Genomic DNA, 6,064 nt, shown 5'->3' with positions numbered 1-6,064 from the left:
TATTTTATTTTCTATATCCCCCACAATCACTTTCTATTTTTCGTGGACTCTCACCAGCAATTCATCGGTATCAATAAGCATATCAGTATACAGGGCCCATACCGTTGTCTAACGCTGGCAGCAGATCCATCTAAATATACCTACTCACAAATATTTGTGCAATACTATCCTTTTCCTCTAGTCACTTTCGGTGAACTCTCATCAGTGATCCCAGAGGGGGAGCGCAATTAGTGATCTACTGCCATACCGCACTGTCAACGCCCAATGCCGTCCGATCTTGGAAGTTAAGCAGTGTTGGACTTGGTCAGTACTTGGATGGGTAACCTCCTAGGAATACCGAGTGTAGTAGGATCCATTATACACAAAATACTCTGTGCCTAACACTGACAACAGATTCACCACTATTTCCTCTTCTCAATTCATCTTTTACTATCACCCATTTGGGTTGCAGGTCATAATTGGCAGAGGTTTCTATCTGTTTAGCCCACAGTTATCAGGGTTACCCCTGACTTAAGCTGATTGTCAATTCCGTACATGGGATTTGAATTGATGAGTTGACTAGTATTTCAGTTTATATCAATATAATAATTTCATGGTGTGACAATATGATTATTAATAATCTAACAGCCATGTCCAGTGTTTTTTAGTGTCCAATCATACCGGTTGGTATTATTGTTATTGTTTTCCAGGATATCTTATCCTTTTTAATTCTAATTAATGAAAGATATATTTTTACATTCCTTATCTCTATTCTAACTAAGAGTGCGCCCACAATAGAGTCTTCTTTTCTTCCTTGTATATAGCTTGTTATACTTACTCTGGGTGCACCACCAACTCAGACTTTGATCGGGTTATTTCCCCCTATTGTCAATCTTGGTTTGTTTGTATTCTCAGATTATTTACAGACCAGTGCGGGACCCCCCACATATTTTTGCCACCTCAGTCTGCCAGCTCTGTCCCATACCACCCCCTCACTGTTGGCTCCTCTGCTCTGTCACACCCCCACCCTGTACTTCCCCGCTCCCTCTCTGCTTTTCCGAGCCCGCTGCACCCTCACTCTGTACCACACCACTCTCTCTTCTATGCGCTGCTCTGTCTAGGGATGGCCATCGACCATCGATGATTCAAAATCATCGATGGTCTATGACCGATGACAAATATTTTTACCATCGATGGGGGTGCATCAGGTGGTTTTTCCCCCACCATCGATGATTTGGTGCTACCAAATTTTTTTTCCCCCTCAGTGTCAGGGTACGGAGCTTAGCCCCACCCCATGACACCACAAAGCCACGCCCCCAGGCTTTGATTGGCCCGCAGTTCAGTTAACAGTAATGCAGGGGTTACCATCGATTGGTAAAACCATCGATGGTTCCTTTACAGATGGTTTTACACCATCAAGGTTATTCATCAATGGTACCATCTGTCCTGCTCTGCCCTCACCCCCAGATCAGAACAGTGACTGCCTACTTACCCGCTCCTGACAGGACCTCCTCGTCTCTGGCTAAGGTCTGTCCTATCGCTCTAGTAGTGGGAGCTGTTGAAGGGGAAGCATCCCAACTCCCACTGCGCATTCATATAGGAGATTGGACAGACTTTAGAGAATTATAATATATAGTAGATATTCCATTTTGGATGATCTTCCAACTTTCTTGTGCTCTCACTCTCACAGGTTAACCCCAGGCTGCTGAACACATCCTGCCTTCTGAATAGAGTACCCTACACAGACCTGAAGATGCCAGGACTTTCAACCCCTTGGTACAACATGCCCAAAGCTTTATCAGAAAAGAAAGAAAAATACACAAATGTTTCTCATAGGAGATGAGTTTAATAGATTGCAGAAATGGGATGTCTTGGGAAACACTGTATTGGAAACGCTAGTAGATGTAATAAGCCTTCGGGAGAGATAAAGTTGAGAGAGGTAAAGAGGGTCATTCCGAGTTGTTCGCTAGCTGTTTTCGGTTGCAGCGCAGCGATTAGGTAAAAAAGCGGCACTTCTGCGCATGCGTATGGGATGCAATGCACGCGCGTGACGTACTTTCACAAAAGCCGATGCAGTTTCACACAAGGTCTAGCGACGCTTTTCAGTCGCACTGCTGGCCGCAGAGTGATTGACATGAAGTGGGTGTTTCTGGGAGGTAACTGACCGTTTTCGGGGAGTGTGTGGAAAAACACAGGCGTGTCGGATACAAACGCAGGCGTGCCTGGGGAAACGCAGGCGTGGCTGGCCGAACGCAGAGCGTGTTCGTGACGTCAAGACAGGAACTAAATAGTCTGAAGTGATCGCAAGTTAGGAGTAGGTCTGGAGCTACTCTGAAACTGCACAATCTTTTTTTGTAGCCGCGCTGCGATCCTTTCGTTCGCACTTCTTCTAATCTAAAATACACTCCCAGAGGGCGGCGGCTTAGCATTTGCACTGCTGCTAAAAGCAGCTAGCGAGCGATCAACTAGGAATGGCTCCCAAAGTACTAACAAACCAGCTCCTAACTATTATTTTTCAAACACAGCCTGTAACATGACAGTTAGAAGCTGATTGGCTGGTACTTTATCTCTTTCCACTTTACCACTCTCCATTCTCCAAGGCTCAGTACATCTTCCCCATAGACCGCTAGCCAATGCAACTAAAACTGCAGAAAGCTGTGTGGACACCATGTTTAGTAATAATCGATTGCAGCTTGTATTTCGGAACTGCTTGTTTGTTAGACATCCATATTACAGCAGCTACTGGCAAACCAAATGTCTCTCTACGTAATACTACAAAGTAAGGAAACTCTAGACTTTAGCAACGAAACATAATAATAGTGAGCTACATTCATTAAAAAATAAGATATAAGTATGGTGTATTGTCTAAGGCATACTTGCCTACTCTTGAAAAAGCATTTCAGGGAGATGTGTAAGTAAAGGGCCCCATACACTTATCCGACTGCATGTCAGAGGCAATCGCAGGCGATCACCCCGGCAGCCTCCCGGAGGGCAGGATCGCCCAAGATACATCGGATGCTGTCCTTTTGCATCCAATGTATCCTGGCCGATCCCAGCCATGCCCCCAGGTTGGACCTGTTTGAATGTGCAGCACATTCAATCTGGAGGATCCGATCCGATGCTCACGGGAACGCGGATTGGATCGGACCGGAGACACCTCAAAAATGCCCAATTTCACCCAATATATCGGGCCGAATGCCCGAATTGGGCTGAAATCGGGCATAATCGCTCTAGTGTATGAGGCCCTTTACACCTATCAGCGCGGACATGTACTTCTACAACTGAGAGGTGGGTCATAGAAATGACTTGCATCCAAATGTAAATGAGCCCCAAAGTTAGTAAGATTTACTTGTTGAAGAAAACACACTGATATTTTGCAGGATTTGTTTTGTGTGTTGTGTTTTACAAGAGGTTCCATATACTGTAAGTAGCCACAAGAAACCTTATTTAAAATGCATGTAGTCATAGGGATCATTGCACCTTATACCCAATGCAGTGAAATTGCACTGATGAGCCCATTTTAATGTATGTATCTCTGATTTCTTTTTTCACCCCAAGAATGTAACAGCTACATAATGGGGATAAGGTGCAATCAGGGAGATTGCTGGTCTATTCAGGGAGTGAGGGAGATTGCTGCTATTTCAGGGAGTCTCCTGCAGAATGAGGGAGTGTAGGCAACTATGGTCTAAGGATGCTGGACTTTGGAGGAACCATGGGAAAATGATCCATGCTTGTTTCACCTTCCAGTGTCCTTGAAAGCCACAGTTCCTTCCTTTCAAGGACCAACTTTAGATGATTGATGTTACCTTCTACTTCCATGCAGCTAGCATATACTGTAAGTATCTAATTAGTTAAATAGTACTATAACAATAGTATATATAGTAATGCTACTTTCATATCACAGACAACACTATCTTACACTGATGAGCAGCAACAAAAGCTAAAACAGTCTTTTGGTGGGATCTTAGCACTGGTCTGTGTCACGGCCTCAGTATGATTTATCAACGGACACAATACCGACGGGTATAAGCCTGACAGCCATTGATCGACAGTCAAAATACAGACATGGTCAAAATACCGACATTCATTATGCCGACATAGTCAGAATACAGACACTTGAAATGCCGACATGTCAAAATACTGACATGAGTTTTTCTTGTTTATTTTTGTATCAATGTTGACATAGGTCGACATGGACACCATCTAAGTGTATCGCGTCCCCTCACATGGCTCACCGCACTCGGCATTCTTCGGGCACGGTGCCTCGCTGCTTTCGGCACACTATTATATTCCCCCTCCCGGTCCACTGGGATGGTAAATGCTGAACAAGTCTGTTTTTGGCAAAAATTCCTTAAAAACACGTCAGCATTTTGACATATCGCCATTTCAAATGTCGGTATTCTGAATATGTTGGCATTTTGAACATGTCGGCATAATGAATGTCTGTATTTTGCCCGTGTCGGTATTTTGACTGTCGGTCAATGGCTGTCGGGATTATGACCGTCGATATCGTGTCCGTCGGTAAATCAACTACGACCCTGTGTCACACGTTGGTTGTACACTGAGTCTCTTATTTACATTTGCATGTTCTTTCACAAAATGTCATTCCATTCATATAAAGTTGATGTCATTAAAGGATGAGTTTAAAGAGCAGAGAAAGCAGCCCATCAAATGGCATGATTAGCCAAGTGCTGAGAATGATTGCTGAAAGGAGCTGTAATCCACACACAGTGCCAGAATAATGTACAGTAGCATTATCCATGCTCATTCCAGGGTTCTTGCATTTGAATCAAGTGGCTGTTCTTCTTTCATGCTGAAAGGATCAATACACATTTAAGGGCACTTTTAAGGAAATGAAAATCAATGAATTAAAGCCAGTGCAATGCTGGAAGCGTTTTATGAATTCATTAAACTTGACCAAAATAGGTTAGTAGGGCTTAAAGGAATTAAAGAGCGCAATCAAATTCAGGAGAGAATCACTGAATGACGTCATGGTACAGCCAGATTATCCCATGCACTTTTGTTCTAAAACCAGTAACAGGCCGGAGTCTGTCAGGAACCGTACGCTCTAATGAGACTTCCCTAAGCCTTATTTCCTAAAGATATGAATAGTCCATTAAAGACAATGACTTATTTATTCTATTTGCCATTATATTTCATTATGTGAAATATGGAATGTTTTCTGCCATTAAAAAGTAGTTTTATATTCAAGTTATGGTATTTGTTCTATTTTAAATGTTATCCACAAAAGCACAGCTGGGGTTATTCTTGCTCATTGAGACCTGATTGCTGCTGTGCATTTTCGCCCTGCGATCGCCTGATCGTCAGGTAGAGTGGGTCGCTGGGCGGGAGGGGGCGGGCCGGCAGCGTTTGGATGCGGGTTAGGGGGCACGGTCCGGGCAACACATACGGCTGGGGAGGCAGGCCGTGGCTCTGCGACCCTCACAGCGACGAGTAGCTCCTGTTAGCGCGCAGGTGCTGCGCTGGCAGGGAGCTACTCTTCCATTACAAAAGCATCACCGCTGTGCGATGCTTTTGTACTTGAGCGGAGGGGGTGGGTGGGAAGGAAGCGGGAGGTCGGACCTGACATGCGGGGCGGACTAGCCCTGTGCTGCCCCCCGCATGTCTGGATGACTGGTCGTAGATGTGCTAAATTTAGCACATAAAGATCAGATCTGAATTAGGCCCATTATGTAGAATTTAGAGAAGGAATTTGGTGGTGTTGTTATTATTAATAAATGGAATATAAAAGGAAATATTGCACTTGCACATTTGTGGCTTGCTGGAGGTAATTTTGCAGGGCTCTGGCAGTGCTCCTCCTGTTCCTCCTTGCACAAACGCGGAGGTAGCGGTCCTGCTGCTGGGTTGTTGCCCTCCTACGGCCTCCTCCATGTCTCCTGATGTACTGGCCTGTCTCCTGGTAGCGCCTCCATGCTCTGGACACTACACTGACAGACACAGGAAACCTTTTGCCACAGCTCACATTGATGTGCCATCCTGGATGAGCTGCACTACCTGAGCCACTTGTGTGGGTTGTAGGGAGGTCATACAGGCACGTGGAGGCCACACACACTACTGAGCCTCA

General features: G+C 44.9%; 1 pseudogene; it reads left to right on the top strand.

The window, feature by feature from the left end:
- The first annotated feature begins 233 nt into the window (after nucleotides 1-233).
- LOC134930710 (5S ribosomal RNA) lies at nucleotides 234-352 on the top strand (annotated as a pseudogene).
- The last annotated feature ends 5,712 nt before the right edge of the window (nucleotides 353-6,064 follow it).

Source organism: Pseudophryne corroboree, chromosome 5 (genome assembly GCF_028390025.1).
Source record: "Pseudophryne corroboree isolate aPseCor3 chromosome 5, aPseCor3.hap2, whole genome shotgun sequence".
Lineage (NCBI taxonomy): Eukaryota > Metazoa > Chordata > Amphibia > Anura > Myobatrachidae > Pseudophryne > Pseudophryne corroboree.
Note: the sequence above shows the minus strand (reverse complement) of the source record. Positions and strands in the feature narration are given on the sequence as shown.